The sequence below is a fragment of the Panthera onca genome, chromosome B2 (assembly GCF_046562875.1).
Source record: "Panthera onca isolate mPanOnc1 chromosome B2, mPanOnc1 haplotype 2, whole genome shotgun sequence".
Classification (NCBI taxonomy): Eukaryota; Metazoa; Chordata; class Mammalia; order Carnivora; family Felidae; genus Panthera; species Panthera onca.
In genome coordinates, this window is record NC_138343.1 from 14385592 (window position 1) to 14407188 (window position 21597).

The following is a 21597-nucleotide window of genomic DNA, read 5'->3' on the forward strand; positions in this document are numbered from 1 at the left end:
GGATAAAGCGACGCTCTGAAAGCCAGCGAAGTGCCAGGCGCCGGGAGTCCTGAAACGAAGCGCCGGGCTCGCGAATAACGCATTTACACAAACTACCCCTTGGTGGCGGGTGGTGAGGGTGGTTTTGCTTTAACATCCTATTAGCACATGATCTTCGGTTTCCAAAGCCTTTCTCGGTTCCAAACCCCACAGGTGGTGATGGTGGGCGGGAGGGAGGTTGGGTACAATGTTCCTCAGTTGGGAAGGAAAGCTGTTGGCGCCTCCTCGCTTGCTTTCGCGATTGGCGGCTGCTGCTCTGTCCCCTGCTGTCCCCTCCCCCGGAAAAGCAAGCGCCGCTGGGGACGCGACTGTGCGCCAGGAGCCGAAGATTCGCGGAGCCTCCTCTGTAGAGGATTAGAATCGTGCATTCACGTATGGGCCCTCGGGGAACTGCGTGCTCCTTGAGCTCCAAGGTCATGTCTTCTGTCTAGGTAACTCCAGACCCTGGGCAGGTGTCTCACGCATAGGGGGTGCCACCCCACAGAACGAAGAAAACACTGGGGAGACTTGAGGACGTGGATTTGGGGGTGAGGGGTAGACCCTAAGACCGGGCACTCTTCTTAGCACTGGGATGTCCCTTCATCTAAGAGAGGTGGTTCCATCACTGCCATGCGGCTGATGCGATGATGCAAGAAGGTCGTGTGCTTGCAATTCCATGGGACATGAACTGTAAAACGTGGAACACAGCTCAGTTTTCTGGAAGCCAGTGGCTCGTTGTATGACCGGGCAATCTGAACCACCTACGACAAACTCAGCGGTAAGATAAGAAGGCTGAAAACTGCCTTCTCCGGCCCTTTTCTTGTTTGAAACTCTCTAAAATCTCCCTGCTGTCCAGCCCCTCAACTCTCCTCTTCCGCGGGGCGGAAGCCAGCCTGCCAGGCTGCCACGCAAAGGGGTAAGGAGAGGCACGATGCGGGGGTGCGATCATAACGAGTTTTGCTGCTGTCAAAAGAAAAACAGAGCTGAATTTTTTAGTTCCGCAGAGGACGTGCAGTGTCTCAGAATCATCGGCCTTCTCGCATTTGCCAAAAACAGCCCTCAATTCATTAAAACGTGTGGTTGATGAAAACCCTTTTGCCCAACGTGAGCTTTGTGAGAAGGAAAAGGCAGTGAGGATGTGCATGTGGGGGGGTGGGGGACAAGAGGAGTGAGAAGGAAGGCTTATCGGTTGCTAAAGGTTGAATCCCCCATAAGAACGCGCAGGGAGCCAAATCGCGAAAATTAAAATGCAAATCGGGGGAGTGGAAATCTATTGGGCGCAGATATCGTGCACTGATGTTATTGTCCCGCTTTTACGCTAATTGTGAATATTCTCCAACGACTCGAGAAAGTTGGAGGACACTTCTTTCCAGTCACACTTCTCTGTCATTCACCTTTTCTCAAACGAAATGGCAGTAACGTAATTACGTTCTTTAGTCCTTTCTGTCCAGACTGAGAATTATTTAAGAAACTGACTGCGTGAGTTGGGGCAACACCAGCGACCATGACAAATACACCCAAGCTTCGGTCACGTAGCACCGCAGAAGTCCGTTTCTCACCCGCAGAGCAGGCCAGCAGGGCAGGTATTCCTGGAGGAGGGGAGAGGGGGGAACACAATTTTGCTCCAGGAGATAACTCAAGGACCCAGTTGCCTTGCATCTTGTGGCTTTGTTATCTCATAGGAAGTGGGAGTATCTCGCCATGGAAAGAGAAAGCAAGGGTGGAGAAGCCAACCCTTTCCCTCAATTACCTCGGCTCTGAGTGACAAGTACTATTTCTCTGCATATTCTATTGGTCCAACCCAGACCTAACGGGGTGCTAGAAATAGAGTCTCTGACGGGTCAGCTCTTCCCTGGCAGCAACATTTTCCTAGGTAAAGAGGAACATGAATGTTGACAAACAGCCATGGCTGCTCTGCCCATTTGTCTTCATCGCTCTTAGGCTCTAAGAAAAATGGCAGCCCTTCCTTGTCCATTGAGTGTAACTTTCTCTCTAAAGATTTCTAAAGCAGAACCCTCATCCATCTCTCGTGAGAAACCCATGATTCAAAGGGAAGTTCCCACACAGGCACTACCAGCTTCGTTACGCATCTGCCTTGGGGCTTTTCCCCTGATTCTTCTCTACCTCTGTTTGGAATTCACTTCCTTTCAGGAGCCAGTGCCCAGATCCTGTGGTTTCTTCTGCGTTCGTTAGGACTCTGCTTGTTTTACCTTGGGACGGGGGCAGGGGAGAGTCCTCCTCCCTCAGAGATATTTCTTGGAAAAGCTTTGTCTCTATCAAAGGCATTCCAAACCTTCACAAACCGGTGGGAAGATAACTTTCCTTAAGAAATCTCTTGACATTCAGAGTCCCCAGCATCTTTGCGGCCACCAGTAACCAAAGGGTTCCCCTTCCTCACTCGTAAGTCAGAGAATGTTAGAGTCAACTCACTTTTTAGGGGTACACAAACTGAGGTCCGGGGAGCTTAAGTAGGACCTTGCCTGAAGTTTCCCAACTAGTTTGTGAAGAATCAGGCTTAGGATTCAGAAGGTTTGATGCTCGACTAACATTATTTTCACGCTGGCATGTAGTCTTAAGAGCACATAGCCCATGGGTCAATACCAGCGGACATTCAAAACCCATAGAAGAGACACTAAAGTGAATACATTTATACACGTGCTACATGTGATTCTGGGGGTCAGCCTTGCATTTTCCTTTCCCAAGCAAATCTTTTTATTTCTTGAGACGTGGAATATCATTTTAGGTTTCCACAATATTTTCATGAGGGCATGGTATTTAGTGACTGACTAGTCAGGTGTTAGTTCTCTCTCTCTCTCTCTCTCTCTCTCTCTCTTTCTCTTTTTTAACATAAAAGCCAGTACTGACATAAATTTGTACTAGCCTCCAAAACACCTAGAAATCCACCTATCAGATAGATTCAAGATCTCAGTCAGAAAACCTACAGATTGCTAAAAGAAATTAAAGAAGACCTAAATAAGTTTAATAATATACCGCGTTCATGAATTGGAAGGCTCGTCACGGTAAATAAATAAAATCTCTCCAAACTGACCTGTAGAGACAACGCGATACCAATCCAAGTTGTCCCAGGAAGTTGTTTGGAGGAAATTGTCAAATTGATTATAAAATGCACAGGGAGATGCAAAGTTTCAAGAATAGTAGAGACAATTTTGAAGACAAACAAAGTGGGAGGATGTCATGACTCACTATAAAAATGCACCAATTTGAACAGGGTGGCATTGGTCACAGGCTAGAAAAATGGACCAACGGGACAAGATAGTAAATCCAGAAATAGCTTCGTATACGCAAGAAGGCTACTCCTGAGTTCTGGAGCTTTCATTTAACTGAGGTAAATAAAGAGAATTTTGATCTCCCCAATCAGAGTAGAAGAATAATTATTCTACCTCCTTCGTGTTTCTAACCCTGGAGATCTTAGGAGGTGCCTAACTAAGAACTCCTAAATTTATTTCCTCTGAAGTATTCCATAGTAGCTAGCACCATTATTGGTGCTGAGAACGTTCTTTGGCAGACGTACAATTACTCATCTGTCAGCGTTCACGGGAAGCTGACTTCAGCGCCATGTTTTCATAAGCTTTGGTGGTTGAGAGAATGCGGGCAGGATGGCAAGCTGAGGAGGTTTCAGACACGTCACCTGGAGTGTAGCTTAACAGAAAAAGCACAGGCTTTGGGAGCAGACAGATCCAGGCTCAAAAGCAGCGTGCACAATGCTTGATCGTGCACAAACGATTCCGTCTCTCTTAGATTCCGTTTCCTCAACTATAGAATAAACAAGATCGTGTTTCTTTTACAGAGATGGCGTGAGTGAGACACAAGACGGTCTAGGTAAAGTAGCTAGCACCTTGGTTAACCCGGACGATCACAAAAATTAATAATCAAGGAAAAGTTATGGACAACAGGACCGCTTTGATCAACTTCCTTTCCACCGGCAAGCACACACTGAGCACCTATGGCATGCCAAGCGCAGTGCTAGGTGACAGGTGGATGAGAGCTAAGTCAACTTCTGCCCACCCGCCATTTTTCCCACTGGGAGTCACCCTGCGAGCGCTGGGGCCTCAAGATCGGAGAACACGCTTTGGACCATCAGGGGGCCGTGGCTCACACTGCTCAGCCCCCTCGATCGCTTTCAGGGAGGTCTGTGTGAATCCAGAATCAAGCCCAACCCTGAGCTGGGCCGAGATGCCCTCTCCGGCCTGGATTTGCTTTGCCGGTTCGGTCCTGACACAGCAAGTACATTGTTCCTGACTCCTGGACACTCTTGCCAGCAGCCAGTTCATGACCTTCCAGAAATTGCTTTGCTTTTATGTAGCAGGCTTTCATTTTAACTCCCTTCCTCTTTTTTTTTTTTTTAATCAAAAAGTAATTAAAACGCCATAGCAAGCATAGATTTCACTCACTCCAATCGGCAAGAAAGGAAAGAGAAGAGGAAACACAACACATGTTTCATTGTTTGCCATACCTGGTTGGCAGAGTCCTCAGGGGTTTTGCTGAGGTTGGGATTCGAGACCATCCCTCCCCGCAGCACGAACACTTCTGTGTAGCACGGATGTGCCTCGCCGGGCCTTCCTCAGAGCTGTGGGTGGAGGGGAAAGGCCAGGCCCTGAAGGGCACACCCGGTGCACCCTGAATGATTTACTACAGACACAAGGCAAATTTTGTTGCTGTTTGGGGCCCTCTCCCACCCCCCTCACTCCACCTCTCTCAGTCCTGTGGGGCCTTTGCTTCCCTTGACAGATTCCGGAAGCATCCTCCCTGGGAACAGATCTTTGCACGGACAGCCATGCCCACCTCCCCCATTCCACCATTACAAGACTCTCAGGTCTTGCCAGCGAAAATCAAGTGCACCAACTGGGATTTGGAGAGCTTTCTTGACACTTCCTGTTTCTCGTGCCCCCCCCCCCCCAGGTCCTAATGTAAGTACCGTGCCCTGAGATGGGATAACCCATAAGACTTCAGAGTATTTGCCTGTAGGCTTCCCAGCCAAGCTTGGATCTGGAGAATTTGCCCATGGTTGGGCCAAGAGAGACCGCGATCACGACAGACCCAAACTCTGCTTGGAGACTTGGTGGGGGTGTGGGAAGTTTCCCGGGGTACACATCACACTGAAGCAAATGTCAATGCCTCTCCTCGATGAGGCACTCTTGGGGTTTTTATAAAAGGCAGGAAGAACAAGATCGGGGGACTGTAGTCCTCCTAATTGGCACCATTTGCGGCCCTCTCCGCGGGGGTGGTCCCCCCCGCTGTCTGCTCTGCGGAATGGTAAGAGTTAATTCCAGGGCTCACAGGGCTGAGAGAGAGAACAGAGCTGACAGCTCCCAGTAGGCAAGCCGTGGGGTTTCCATACAGCTTCCTTGAGCTACAGGATTGATTTTCTGCTGGACTTCCCAAGTGTCAATGAATCTACAGTTCTCCTTCCAAGAATTATTAGACTCTGGGGAGATAATAAGAAAGGGACTAAAAGTATTTTTGAAAAGTTTTCCAGAGTTGGCAAACGCCATACAAGGCCCGCATTGGCTTTGATTTCTTTGCTGGGCTGGAGGGAGGGGGAAACACAAGGTAGTTGTGTGGTTGCAAGTTTTGGCCAGGGCCCACGTTACTAGAAATTAAGACTGAGGAAGCAGAACTTCCCCTGGGGCCCTAGTGCTGACTTTGAGTTGCGATCTTCCAGAAGATTCTGTGGAGTGGGAAAACAGTCGCCCGTTAAACTAGTGCAGCAGGATGATAGATTCTTTCACTCCAAGCGTCTTAATGAGACAGCCCAGGAAGCCTGGACGTTAAAGGGACAAGAAGCCATCTGAGCTGAGGGGAAGCTGGGTTGATTTGGAGTCTCAGAGCAAACGTCGCCTCTTGTGCCTTGTCTCGTGTCTTAGGTTAGATTCCCTGGAAGCAGACCCTGAGGGATTCATTTAAGGAATGTTCCCAGGAAAAATCAGCAGGGGGTTTGGGAAAGGGCCAAAGAAAGGAAGGATGCCAGCCAGGTAAAGGTACAACATCATGAAAAGCCCCAGGACTGGAAGCGGTGAGGGGTGACTTACATTCTCTCCAGAGCTTTCCAGTGCCCCAAGCTGTGGTCCTGAGTAGACACCAGGGGAGCTGGATATTTACACTCCACTCACATCGGTCATCCACTGGTTAACGGCTGACATCCCAGGGAAGATGCAAATTCTCATCATTGCTGCCTATCAGCAGGCAAAGTAGTTTCAGGACCTTGAGGGGAACCTTCCAGCAGAGACGCAGGAGCTGTTCGGCACACCTGGAGCTGGTGTGCAAGAAAATGATAAAGGGTTCCCAACGGGTATGGGCCGAGCACTGACTGCATTGCTGTGTCTTGTCTGGACTTGAAAGCCCTGAGCTGGCAGGCCATCACTTGCAGTCAGGGGTATCCAGAGTAGACACAATTATCTGTAAGAGAAACTCTACTGAAGCAATCCATGGTGGCACGGGTACTGAAGGATCTAGATGGTCACTGATGATTTGTGAGTGCTCCACACTCTGCCACTGATCCCGGAGTTACTGCCAGCCAGGGATCCCCTGGGGTTGTGTCCTTCATCTTGCCTTAACTTGTTCTGGTTCACACGTCCCCCACATGACCACATGGAGACATGTGTGTGTGTTCGGGGTGGGGTGATGCTGCATGAGCTGGAGGGCAGCAACACCCATCTCTGTGTTCTCTTCTATTTCCCACATCTGAAAGGAAATGGATAAAGCCCGATACCAAAGAACCAGCATATCTTTCTCAACCTTGACCGTCCCTCAGTCTGGAGTTCCTACAACAATGTAGGAATCATCTGGATTATAGATGTCCAGCCAGCCCGCTGGAGCTCAGCATGGTGGGCAGACTTCTGAAGGCACGGTTCTTGTCGGGAAGAGGCAAGAACGAGCTTCTTGAAGCCTGAAGCTCAGCTGTTGGCCTCTCGAGCGTGACCTGCCGGCCTGGAGGGGAACAGAGAAATAAGATGGAAAGGCCGATCTGGGACCAGTTTTACTCCTTCCTGTCGCATCGGGAGACTGGCAGGGAATAAAAGGTGAGGCAATGACCGGAAGCAGAGCACCCAACGACTGGTTTTGTGCAGGTGCAAATCCTGCTACTTGAGCCATGCCACCCTGGAGCCTCCAGATCCTTGTGAAGCCTCTTCCTCAGACTAAAAATAATCAGTCATGTATAAACAAATGTAAATATATTTTTAACATGCCTCAGAAAACCACCTTCCTGTCGGGTTTCAGGGCTCTCTCTGCGAGTCAACTGGCAGATCGTAAAAGCAGCTGTAACTGCTTTGGAACTTTCCACCACAGACGAGCCACTGTGACCTCAGGTGACATCTGATCGGGGGGGGAGGGGGGGGGTGGGCAGAGTGACTTTGTGTTGAGAGATTAGAATCTCTAACTGCTTTGTGGTTTCAGGAGGCAAGAGAGGGCCAGAGCCGAGGAGAGAGGGCGAGAGCTTAAAACTTCAGGGTGAATACCACCAGAAAGCCCTTGCATGTTGAGGGTCACTCGTGTGGCTTCCTGGGGAAAGTTCTAGCAGCCAGAGAGCCATGCCGTTGCAACGTTAGCCAGCGGAAATGAAGGAAGCCCATCACTCAGCGAGGCAGCTAGCTGGCTGGCAGCTCCTAGGTGGTGATGGTATTTCACCCTGTGCGGGCAGGCGGAGGTGGGAAAGAAACTGACCAACTGTCACCAGTCTGAGAGACTCTGACACCAACTTGGCAGGATGAGAAATATATTTCCTCTTAAAGGCGTACACACAGCGGATGACCCCTGAGTAAACAGCATATCTCTAGTAAACTAACGCCGGGTGTTCCCACTGAGGTAGACTTTCTGACTCACTTATCAGACATCGGACATCTCTTACCTCTTCTTGGAATGTATCATCATTCCATGGAAGGAAGAGACTGGGTCACATAAGGATTTTTGCATTGGGAGGACATTGGGTGCTTTTCAAAGAGTGATCTATGCCCACCCGGGAAGGCGAGGATAGAAATGATTAGGGGCGCCTGGGTGGCTCAGTCGGTGAAGCGTCCGACTTCGGCTCAAGTCATGATCTCACGGTCTGTGAGTTCGAGCCCCGCGTCGGGCTCTGTGCTGACAGCTCGGAGCCTGGAGCCTGCTTCGGACTCTGTGTCTCCCTCTCTCTCTGCCCCTCCCCTGCTCATGCTCTGTTTCTCTCTGTCTCAAAAATAAATTAAAAAAATAAAAATTAAAAAATTAAAAAAAGAGAAATGATTAGGAAAACGTGGGGCATAAAAAAAAAACAGAAGACAGAGGGCAGGAGGACATATGCCAGAGGCTCGGAGCTAGTTAAGTGGCAGGGGCATTTTGCTGGGCACCAAAGGTAAGGTCGCTTGATGACCCCCAGGTGCTGCTGCTGTGGTGATGACCTAATTCTTCCTATTCTTCTGATGGAATGGTGGAAGCCCAGCCCGGTGGAACAAACAGGAAGCTCTGCTCAGGCAGGGAGAACCCTGAGCCCCCAACTCCAAGTTCATTCACAGCCTCCTGCCTCTGCCGTTAGAAGCGCTTGGGAGATTCCTTGCCTTTGGCCTTTGGCCCCGGACAATGCCATTTCTCTGCCCGTGGGTGAAAGAGGAATTCCTCTCACCCTGCCAACATCACCCCCTTTCTGCTCCCCCAAGGAGAGAGCAGAGAGGGGGCGAGACCAGGCCTGCCCAAACCTGGCATTTCCAGCCATGAGGTATCGTCGATTCCCCGTCTAGGCCTGAAAGCAGAGGGCGCTTGGTAGCGGCCGTGAGCCAGCAGATGCCGGATTGGAGATTTCATGTTTGGCCTGGATGTTTTCCAACCCTAAACTCAAATGAAAACTTTAGAAATGTTATATTACCAAAGTGTGCGTGCGTGCGCGCGTTGGGGTAAGGACGGGGGTAGGGGAATTGTCGCGGGGGACGGGGCTGCCACACAGCTAAACAACGACACCTGAACTACAGCAGACCCTCATGGTCCCCACTAAGAGGAGGGGTCCTGACCACCCAAATTCTCGGATCCTGTGCCTCAATCACACAGCAGTCCGGGCATGTGACTGGAACACCTGGGCTTACCATTCGTGGCGTTGCTCACCTTCCTTCAATCGCCACCTCTGTGACCCTCAACCTCTCCGGTCGTAGATTAGAGGCATGAATCAGAGAGCAGGCATCTCTCTCCACTCAAGAGTGCGAATCTAGTGTGGTCAATGGCGCCTGTGATTTCTAAATATCAGTCGCCCATGCTTCCAAGACGGATTTGAAAACGGGGAAATGTTGACAGGCTCACTGCCTCTCGTTTCCATCCTTTTCGAAGGACTTCTCCCACTTCAGGCAACTACCTCTGTCGGGAGCATGTGCGTGAAAGCATATGTTTGCAAAACCGATGAAACATTTGCGTATAATAGCATTTTCACAGCACTTAGTATAAACAGGGAGAAACTTATCTTCTGCCAGTGATTAGGAGTGGCTTTCCATGGGTGTCTGCGAAATGACAGATTGTACAATTTTTTTAGGGGGAAAAAAAAAGTTTGTCGGAAAAAAAAAAAAAAAACCCTGCAGGCAATAATATTTTGACCTGGAGGGGACTAAATATGCCGGCTTGTTTATAGAAAATAAACTCGGCTCCAAAGTTTACATTCAGAAGAAACTTGGCCGCTTGCTCCCAAATTGAGAGCAGAACTGTTGATCGCTGAGGTTAATGTTCTTTTACGAAAGTGAAAATATTGTATGTAATTAGATTAGGAAGAGATTTCAGAAGAGAGGGTGAGGACTTGGGTCAATAAGGGCACATTTTGATTTTATTAGCCAGCTATTAGAGCGGTCTTTGGCATTTCATGAGTGACTCCCAGCGTTGGGATATTGCCGTGGAAAGTCATTTGTGTCCTCTGTCTGGACTAATTGAGCGACAATCATAAATAAAACGCTCTTTTTAGGAAAACAATGGGTGGCAGAGCCCCATCCTGTCCCTGCAGGGAGCGTGTTTATGCCTTTCGAAGAGCCACTGGTTGAGCTCACCTGCCCCGGCTAGTTCACAGAGGAGAGTCAAGGCGGTCCAATCAACTAAGTTGAACGCAGTTTTGAAAAGGAAATCAGCAATCCGGGTTTCCAGCTGCCTCCTGGTCAATGGGAAGGAAGCTAGAGGCACCGATTGGCTTCTGGTGCTCTCTCAAGCCTCGTTCAAAGGAAGAAGGCCCTGAGTAATGTGGATCGCGAGTTAGCAATACAGGGGAACGAAATACCACATGTCATATGTTTTGGGTAGTGTGTGGGTGCCGAACAGGCTGACATGGAAATATCACCATAAACCCCAGCTGCCCGCTTCAGCTCCCTCCCTCCTGCGCAGACACAAGATGGGCCCCAGACAGACGGACAACCAGAAGGCTCCAAGGAGGATGGAAAGGAGCGCCTCGCTGCTCCCCACGTCCAATGGGAAGGCATTTCTCTTTGGGAGCATAAGCTCTTACTTACCTTCTCTCTCCCCCTCAAAATGTGCCCCTTCTTCTCCCTCCTTGCCCTTTAGAATAAAGAACGTGTCTGGAGGCAAACATCTACTCTGTGTAGAGATTAAGATCTCTGGTTACAGACTCAGGACCGAAAGGCATTTGCGGGCTGGTCGCCTTGAAGTCCTTTATCTTGACGTTGGCTCATGTGACCACCAGGCTCTTGTGGCCGCCAGGGGGTGGCTGGGGGTATGTCACCGCCTCCCTCTTCTCAGCTGTGTGCCTTCCCCAAGCTGACCCAAACAACCACACGATCTAGGTAAAAACCCAGCTAGTATCTTTATAATCGTGGTCTTTAAATTCCAGTTCAGACCTCTTACTTTATATCCAGATTGGCTAAATCCCTGGCTGATAGCTCTTTTGCCTGTTCTTCCTTTGGGGGTGAATCTCTCCATCTTGTCATTTGGCAAACACAGCTTCGCGACAGGTTCACTGCAGCCCCCCGAGTTAAGTGGCTCTCCCCCCCTCCCAAACTCTGAAATTTCATCATCAAGTTAGTCAGTGGTGTTGTCACTCAATAACTCTTGCTTGAGCACCTGCTGGGAACCAGGTCCCGTGCTGGCTGTAGAGGAGGCATCCTCTCGAAAGACCAGCTTGTGGAACTTGAAGTCTTGTGGGGACACAGAGAGGCGGGCAAGTGCAATACAGTCGAACGTTGTTCTGGTGAGTCACGGTCGGGAGGCCGCAAGTGTCTTCCTCTGCGTGCGTCTGTTGGGTCACAATACCGTAAGCTGGGTCACAATACCATAAACTGGGTGGCTTAAACACACACGTATTGCTCACAGTTCTGGAGGCTGGAAGTTCAAGATTAGGGTGCTGACAGACTCGTCTCTGGGTGAGGTTCAGTTTCAGGCTGCCTTGTCGCTCACATGAGAGAGGGGGGGACGATCCGGTGTCCCTCCCTTTTCTTACAAAGGCACCGATCCATTCATGGGGGTTCCAGCCTCATGACTTCATCTAACCCTAATTATCTCCTAAAGGTAGTGGAGGTTAGGGCTCCACATATGAGTTTTTGGGGCCACCACCAACAGCCACCCAGGGGCCCCATCTCTGCTCCAGATTCCATCCACTCTGACTTTCTAGTCACCCCATTTCCCACCCTTTATGCCAGGGCAAAGTCCCTTGCATCACGATAGCTGAAAACACAACGTTCTTTCTGTCCTTTCCCCTGGTTCAAACCACTGTGACAGGTTAAACTACTTTTTTTTTTTTTTTTAAGTTTTGAGAGACAGAGAGAGAGAACAAGTGGGGAAGGGACAGAGAGAGAGGAAGAGAGAAAGAATCCCAAGAAGGCTCCACACCACCAGTGCAGAGCCCAACGCGGGGCCGGAACTCATGAACGGTGAGATCATGGCCTGAGCGGAAGTCAGACACTCAACTGACTGAACACCCAGGGGCCCCACAGCTACTCTTTATATCATCCTTAAATGATGGCTTCTCTGAGTCCTGCCCCACTGGGGCATTGCCCAGGACAAACAGCCAAGAAGATTTCTCTGCCTTCTCTTTTTTTTTTTTAAATATGTTTGTATGTATTTATTTACTTTGGATAGCAGTGTTTATTTTTTATTTTTATTTTTTAATTTACATCCAAGTTAGCATATAGTGCAATAATGATTTCAGGAGTAGATTCCAATGATTCACCCCCTATACATAAATTTTCTTTAATGTTTATTTATTTATTTAAAATTTTTTTTTTAACGTTTATTCATTTTTGAGAGAGAAAGAGAGAGACAGAGCGTGAGTGGGGGAGGGGCAGAGAGAGAAGGAGACACAGAATCCCACGCAGGCTCCAGGCTCCGAGCTGTCAGCACAGAGCCCCACATGGGGCTCGAACTTACAAGCCGCAAGGTCATGATGTGAGCTGAAGTTGGACGCTTAACAGACTGAGCCACCCCGGTGTCCCATCTCTGCCTTCTTTTCTTATTGCCACTTCCTGACTTTCCCTATCATGGACACATTATCGTATTTGCTCAAAAATTGTCTGTGATGGCTAATTGCATGTGTCAACTCGGTTAGGCTGTGGTGCCCTGTTTTTTTGGTCAAACATCAGCCCGGCCATTGCCGTGCAGGCATTTGTTCGATTAACATTTAAATCAGTAGACTTTGAGTGAAGCAGATTACCGTCCGTCACGTGGATGGGCTCAGGGAACAGAGCACGGGGCCAAAAAGGATTATTCTCAAGCTTTAAGATTTAATGGATTTTACTCTGCTAGGTTTCAGACTTGCTAAGGACCCATGACACCTTTTTTTTTTTTTTCCTTCCAATTTTTCCCTTTTAGAATGGGAATGTCTAGCCTAGGCCTGCTGCACCACCATTATATTTTGGAGCAGATGACTTGTCTGCTTTTATAGGTTCACAGATGGAAAAGAATTTTTGCCCCCCCCCCCCCCGGGTGAATCATGTTCCGAGTCTCCCCCTTGCCTTACTTGGATGGGATCTAGGACTTAAAGTTGCTGGTAGAAGAGCTTCAGATTTCGGGGGCTGTTGGGACGGGGTGAATATATTTTGCATGAGAGAAGGACGTTAATTTGGGAGGGGGGCAAGAGGGTGGACTGTTATGAGTTGAAATGCGTCCCTCCTCCCCCGCAAACGCACACCCCATTTATGTGTTGAAACCCTAGCCTCAGAATGTGACTGTGTTTGGAAATATCATTAGTTAAGATGAATTCATACCGGAGGAAAGTGGCCCCCTAATTCAATATGACTTAAGTTCTTATAAAAAGGAGTAATTTGGACAGACACACACACAGGGGAGCACCATGTGAAAACTGGGGCATACCATCACGAGCCAAGAAACTACTAGAAGCTAGGAGACATTCATGGGCCATTCTTCTCTAGAGCCTTCAGAGAAAGCATGGCCCTTCTGACGCCTCGATTTCAGGCTTCTGTGCTCCAGAATGGTGAGCCAATACACTTCTGTTAAGTCACCCGTTTGCAGCATTTTGCTACAACAGCCCTACCAGATAAATAGTGTCATTCCTTGCCACCTCTGCGCCACACACACTGCTGGATCGTCACCTGGAAGCCCACCTTGCTGGACACTCCTAGGTCACGTAGGGTGACAAGGCGGTCCTGCCCCTCAGCCCTCATGTCTTTGGTGCCCCTAGATCCCCTGCCCCTGACACCAGCGCCACTATGAACACGTGCCAGATGCAGCCACCCTGGGACTGTTCTGGCTCCAACCACAGGGCAGCACCCTTAAAACATTGGTTAAACACCAGGGTAGACAAAAGTGAAGCCCACAATCGTCAAGTGCCTTAAGCGTATTAGCATCCCCCATGCAGAGATCATGTTCCTACTGAGACACACATTAGTGTAAAAGAAGTAAAAGTTATCTCTGTCTTTGTCGAAAATGCTGGCAATATTGGGTCCAGGTCACTCCCTAAGACCTGGGTGCTTTTTACATTAACTGGCTCTGAAAAGTAAAACCCAGGGGGCACCTGGCGGGTTCCGTCAGTAGAGCTCGCAACTATTGATCTCGAGGTTGTAAGTTCAAGCCCACGTTGGGTGTGAAGATTGTGAGAGAAAGAAAGAAAGAAAGAAAGAAAGAAAGAAAGAAAGAAAAGAAAGAAGGAAAGAAAGAAGGAAAGAAAAGGAAAGAAAGAAAGAAAGAAAGAAAGAAAAGAAAGAAAGAAGGAAAGAAAAGGAAAGAAAGAAAGAAGGAAAGGAAAGAAAGAAAGAAAGAAAGAAAGAAAGAAAGAAAGAAAGAAAAGAAAGAAGGAAAGAAAGAAAGAAAAGAAAGAAAGAAGGAAAGAAAGAAAGAAAAAGGAAAGAAAGAGAAAAAAAGAAAGAAAAAGAAAGAAGGAAGGAAAGAAAAGGATAGAAAGAAAGAAAAAAAGAAAGAAAGAAAGAAAGAAAAGAAAAGAAAGAAAGAAAGAAAGAAAGAAAGAAAGAAAGAAAGAAAAGTAAAACCCAGTTTATTTCTTCCAATGCCTGTCTCCAATGAATTAAGAATAACGAATAATGTGAGAAGCACCAGTTGGGCAGTTAAGGACCTAGGTTCGAATTCTGACTGGGTCTCTGATCTTAGGTAAAGACTTATTAAGCCCTTTATGCAACATCTTTCTTACCTGTAAATGAAAGCAAAAAAAAAAAAAAAAAAAAGCCCAACTCAGCGATGCACAGACTTTCCTTCAAGTCACTTAACTTCCTCAGGCCTGTGACTCCTGGAAGGGAGGGAGTATGTTAGCGTGAAATACTTGATTATTTCAAGTTATGGGGTGAGAAGCCATCGTCACTCACATGACAACGGTCTGCTGTATAGATGCCCCACCATGAAGAATGTGCAAAACAAGAGTGTGGCCCAGCTGGGGCCAGGAATGGCCTTCGGCTTCCAGGAGAGCATCTGTGTTTTGTGGGCCCTGACGTCATCGATTCGAGGGCCTTTCGGAAGGTGTTGAAATCCTACATACAAGTACAGACGCAGGTCAAGGCCTTGAAAAAGGCTTGATGAACCCAACCGAGTCCACTTGGGACACCAGAATACAGCCAGGATCTTGGGCAGTCGGCAGAGAGGGGAAAGAGGAGAGAGATTAAGATAATAACAAAAGGATTCTAGAACCTCCATCTGAAGCTGACCTGGTATGACTGGAGCGTCAATCAGCGTCCACATTGAAGTGTTAGCGACCTCTAGCAAGATTAAATGCCCGCGTTGACCACCCACCCCCTGGCCCCAGCTAACTGACCAGACCTAAACACCTTCTCAGATCTGAAACTATTTTGTCTGCCTGTCTATTTATTTCTTAATACGATGCTAAGGACGGTCACTGTGTGATGAAACTCCCACGTGTGGTCACGGCCCAGCCCTGGTCCAGCGGTGGGACCATTGCCCACGGAGCATGCTGACCCTGTGTAGACCCAACGAAAAACCTGTTTGCATGAGGCTGGGGGCAGTCCCTGCCGCAGCGGAAGGAGCTAAGAGCTCGAAACTTGACCCGGAACAAAGCCCAGGTGTGGGAGGAAGAAGCGATTCAGACACTCATTCAGCATTCATTTACTGAAACGTGCCTAAGCCACAATCACAGATCTGAAGCCCCTGCGGTCAGATGTGTTTCAGAATTCAGTGTTTCAGAGTTTAGAGGAAAATAGGGTGCCTAAAACAAATATTATGTAACACCCCAGAGGGGTCGGAGGTGAATCAAGCACGCTAATATTTCCAGTCCTGTATCAGCAAAATATATGAATATTCACACTAAGTGGGATACGCGGGGCTTTCTGTCACTTCACATTTTACCGCCAAAGCAGTTATAAAAAATCTGTTTTCAAAGCCTTTTTGGATTTTAGAATTACGGATACGAGACTGTGAACTGGGCCAAGTGCCAGGCAGTATCTATGTTCTGGGGAAACAGCTCCGAGGACCACAGACCAGGTCCCCGCTGGTGCTGGTGGGACCTGAATGGAGGAAGGGTCTCCAGCCGGGCCACATGGGTGCAGGTATGCGCCCAGGGGGACAAAGAAGGTAGGGTTTAAAGAGAAGACTGTACCATGTCCCATTTAAAGCCCTGGAAGACAACAGAGCACAAGCTTGAATGTTTTTTTTAAAAAGTCGCCAACAGAAAATCACACAGAGGATAGAAAGAGGAAGATCCCTCCCCCCCGCCCACGCACTTCATCCTGCGACAATAGGAGACTCCGTGACTCCGGTGTCCTGAGGGCCAAGGACCTCAGCTGGGGCTGGGGCTGTGAGTGACCGGCGGGGGAGGAGGCGGGGCCACAGCTGACGCCTGCCCTTGGCGGGAGGGGGGACGCGCTTCAAGTGGTGCATGTGCCATTGTGTGGGTCAGGGTGGGGTGACAAAGGGCCATTGTGGGACAAGTAGCCGCAGTATCTTCAGATCTGAGAGGGGCTGCAGGAACCGTCAGTTGTCAAAATATAGAATTCTGTGCGTGTGTGTGTACATGTAAACACATACATATGTATAAACACACATATATACACTATTAATTTGTATACATATATTTGAGTGTGTGTACGTATATATATGTACATGTTTGTGTATGTAAACTGTTGGGAGGAAACTATTCCTTTGCCCACTTAGGTTTCGATGGTCAGGCCCTGCAAATTAACCGGCAACGGACAGACGGACAGGAGAAAAGACGAGATTTGTTTACTTGTGCATGTGGGAGTTCTCAGAAATGAGTCACTCACCGAATACTTAGAGGTAAAGGTTTATATACCAACCTAATAAAAAGTGTGTGTGGGGGGGGAGGGGGGGTTTAGGGTTTCATTGGGAAAGCAGGGAAGGTTTCATTGGGAAGGTTCTGCAGGGTTTTTCTGGAAGCTAATGGGAACGGGCATTCTGTCTTCTTCCCAGACATCGGGAAGCCCCTGCCATTTCACAGGGGGCTTGGTGGCAGCTGTATTTTTCCGAAGGCTCTGGTGTCGTCACATGAGGGAAGCTCAGATAAGATTTCAAATATTTGCGCTTTAAAATAATCTTTATGCAGGGCGCCCGGGTGGCTCAGTCCGTGAAGCGTCCGACTTCGGCTCAGGTCATGATCTTGTGATTCATGAGTTCGAGCCCCACGTCGAGTTCTCTCCTGTCAGCACAGAGCCTGCTTCGGATCCTTTGGGTCCCTCTCTCTCTCTGCCCCTCCCCCACTCACGCTCCCTCTCAAAAATAAACATTAAAAAAATAAAATAACATGATCTTTATGACAAAACCACGATGCCGTTAATACAGACACGCACATATATACATACATTTATATAAAAGGTATACTATAGAAATTACATTTATGTATATACGTGTGTGTGTGTGTGTGTGTGTGTGTGTGTACATACATACACATAGGTAGGTAGATGGAAATGTTTCTAGTAATCAATCCTGAGCGTGCCATTTCTGGAGGGTGGCTTACAGCATTTCTGCTCCTTCCAGGTCTCTGTATCATTATTTGTTATTACTTTAAAAAATCTCCCTCTGTTTTTCCTCTCATTCTCCCCTGCCCCCCCCCGCCAGGATCCTCTCTGGCCCCCTGGGGCCTGCAGGACCAGGACTCTGAAGACAGCTGCGGAGATAGGAGATCGGCGTGGGCCGGGAGGGTGGCTTGCCGGGGAGGCTGGCAGCACTGGGCTCTTAGGTCTGATGTGGATTTTAGAGGAAGCCGGTTACACGTGGCTCAAGATCATTACCCTCCAAGAAGATCTCCCAGGGAGTCTCAGAAACATTAGCACAGAAGGAGACAATCTGGGGGAGGGCACTTTCTCCCGCATCAGCAGGTGTGAAGCAGAACCAAGGAAACAGGGCTGGACGTTCCCTGGGCCCCCTCAAGGTACAGACACCCCCACCCCCATGAAGATCTTCCACAGAAGCTTCCTGCACTGTGCCGTCCCTGGTGCCCTGCGTCTCATCCCAGCTCCCGCGTTTTATTTCCGGGCCGCAGAGCACGCCGTTCAGGGTTCAGGGGCTCCCCGCATTGAGCAGGGATTGTCACCAGCCCGGGGGGAGACTCTGCCTGGAGGCTGATTTGTCGCTAAAGAAAAGGTGAAGCAATTTCTGAAGCACGGCTCTGTTTGAGAAAGGGAAAGCAGCTCAGTCCGACTTGTGGCCAAGTCTCCCGTGAGTGTTTTGGTTCTCCGGGTAGACTGCTTCAGCTACTGTTTATCCAGCACGGGGGAAGTGCTTTGAATAGATGTCTTGGCTGACACGGATCCCTTCGCTCTGTGAATAGGGCGATTAGTAAACAATGAAGCTATTACATAAGGAGCCGGGAGCGGGCTTGAGCCAACAAATCTTGTACTCTAGCTTTACAGAGCTATAATTATCCAAAGTTTTAAAACACAATGGTATCTGCTGAAAGGGAACATCTGGGAGGCAACCAAGCCATCCCAATTAAATGAATGATGCCCAGATCGTGGGTTGCATGACTCCCTGTAAACGGGGTGGCGATTTTTTTTTTTCAATGTCACTCAAGTTAACAAACGGGCTGAAAGGTTTAAGCGGACCCAAGGCGGGGGCGGTGGGGGGGGGGTGGGGGGAGGCAGGCGGCATGGGGGCGGCCAAATCAGATCAAGAAGAGAGATCCATTTCATGAGATAGATCAACCACACACTGGCCAGAGAGGGCATTCGAGGCCGCTGGTGTGAACACGCATCTGGAGAAAGAAATGCTTTATGAGGTTTGCCCCATGTGAAACCACAGGTTTTTCACTTCAAACTGGACTCATTTAACCTCCAGGGGGCCCCCGAGTGGCAGAGAGGGGGTGGGGCACGGTTGTGCTCGTGGGGAGGCACTCGGGGCACCCAATAAAGATGAGTGGAGGGGCGCTTGGGTGGCTCAGATGGATGGGCGTCCGACTTTGGCTCACGTCATGATCTCGCGGTTTGTGAGTTCGAGCCCCACGTTGGGCTCTGTGCTGATAGTTCCTGGCCTGGAGCCTGCTTCGGATTCTGTGCCTCCCTCTCTCTCTGCCTCTCCCCTGCTTGCACTCTTTCTCTCTCTCTCAACAATAAACAAACATTAAAAAAAATTTTTTTTAAAAAAAGCTGAGTGGAAACCAGTTGTTCTGAGAGAGTAGAGCCTTTATCCCAAAAATAGGTTTGGTCCCGAGAGTAGCCTGGGACTCGACTTGGGGAATGAAGGTTACAGTGTGTCATCTCCTCCCCAGACTAAGCGTGGTCCACATGCTTCGGGCTCCGGAGCGCTTTGTCAAGATCCCCAACGCAAGTGAAGGTCTCTACCCCACCTGTTCCTTATGTTGGGGGCCGTTCTTTCAGGTAAAACAAACAAACCAACGAAAACCTAAACAAGAACAACCAAAAGGGACTAAAAAGAATCTTTCGTCTATCACCTTATACGTATAATGACGTCATAATGTTGTTTTGTGGGAGTTAGAATTTCAGCTGAGGAGAGGGGAAGGCAGTGGGGTTTGGGATTGTGGATTATTCTTTCCGTTGTCCTTCCTCCTCATCTGCTGGGGGTCGGGAGAGGGTGGGAGGTTGCAGCCACACACAAGAGCCTGGATCAGTTCTGCAGGCACAGCCTGAAAGCGATTTGGGTCGTTATGGGCTGATGATGCAGTGGGACTGATGACAGGCACATCAGGAAGGTGGTAGATGATCCACTTTGGCCCTAGCTGCCCTTCCTTGGACTTTTCCCGAACGCCCTGCTCCAGGGGTGTCCCGCTTTGCTGGTCTTCCTTCCTGATTGTCGTATCTACCCATCGGCGCAGCGAAGCGTGCAGACAAGCACTCGCTAGCTTTCACTTACTCCGTGGGGGGAAAGAGTTTAAACCTAGTCATCAACTCTCCCATAGGTATTTGTATCTTAACTGCAGCAAAAGCAGTGTTATAGAAACATGAAAAAATTAATAATTAAAAGAGGTTGCCAGTTGGCCCGTCACCCTAACAACATCCGAGCCAGTGCTGGGCCCTTTTGTCCTCTGAGACATCACCTGCCTCTTCTTTACCTTGCTTCGTTAGATACTTGCTAGTCCTACGTTCTACTGGTGAAGGTAGTACCTCCAGAAGACGTCCGTTACTTTGACCTTCTGTGAAAGATCTCTCTATTGATCTTGGCCTCTGAGGGACCGTGTTATGAACTGAATTATGTCCTCCCAAAATTTGTACGTTGAAGCCCTAACCCCCTTCGTGACTGTATTTGGAGATGGGGCCCTGAAGGAGATACTTAAGGTTAAATAAAATCATAAGGGGGAAGCCTTAAACTGATAAGATCGGTGTCCTTACAAGAAGAGGAAGAGACGCCAGAGGGCTCTCTCTTGTTCTTGCTCTCCATGCACAGAAGAAAGGCCGTGTCAGGACACAGCAAGAAGGTGGCTCTCTGCAAGTTAAGGAAAAGAAGTCTCACCAGAAATCAGTCCTGGTGGGCCCTTCATCTTGAACTCCCAGCCCCCAGAATGGTGAGACATAAATTCCCGCGGTTTAAGCCAGCCAGTCTACGGTACTTTGTTACGGCGGCACGAGCTGACTGATACACAACGCGTTCGGGCTGAAACGAAAGAAAACGAACAGCAGCCCTCGACATCCGGGAACTGGTCCGGCATTCGTAAGTCTTTGTTGAACTTAAACAACTTCACAGAAAACGTGAAACCAGGCCACCAGGAGGCCATGATGATCAAGACAAACACAGGACCATTCTGTAACCGAGTCTCTACCCAGATAAAACATGAACCTTGTCCAAACCACAACAATAACCAGACCTCTTTCTCTCCTGGCTACTGTGAGTGACCGCTGCTTCTTTACCAATTTTAGCTTTAGCCTCACCCTACTCTTTTCTGCTCGGTAAGATTCGTTCTCGAATTACCTTCATTTCCTGACAGCATTCCAGCCAGAGCAAGGCTCCACTTCTCTAAAATCTCACCCAAAACACCCGACACAAGCCCAAATCCTATCCTAAGTCCTATCTGAGACTCTTACTGAGCTTTCCCATGGCTCCCCAAGGGCATTAAACCCAGTTTGGTCAATTACAGGTATGTCATGTGCCCCTGGTGGTCATTGACCGAAGGACATTGACAAACAGGTATGAGCGTGTCTGTGGCTTTCAAGAAAAATATTTAGCATTGCATATCATTATGAGCTGAATGTTTGTGTCCATCCCCCCAAGTTCATGTGTTGAACCCTCAATCCCCAGTGTGATGGCATTTAGGGGTGGAGCCTGTAAGAAGTAATTAGGTGTAGATGGGTCATGAGGGAATTCCTTATGATGAGATTCATGCCTTTATAAGAAGAAGACAGAGCTCTCACTCTCTTCATGTGCAAGTACCCAGGAAAAGCCATGTGAGGACACAGCAGACAGTGGCCATCTATAAGCCAGAAAGAGAGCTTTCACCAGGAACCAAATCTGTCAGCACTCTGATCTCAGACTTCCAGCCTCCAGAACTCCAGAACTATGAGAAATAAATGTCGATTGCTTAAGTCAGCCTAATGATCTTTTTTTTATAGCAGCCAGAGAAAACTAAGATACTTATCAAAGAAGTTGATAAATTTTTCTTGCTTTCAAAAATTTTTGCACAGCCCGGCTGTGTTAGGCTGGGTTGAGTGTCAGAATCTTTTAAAATTAATTTGGTAGTGCAAAATGCATCTGGTTTGAATCTGTATGCTTTATTACTTTGTACGCTGATCAGTTTCT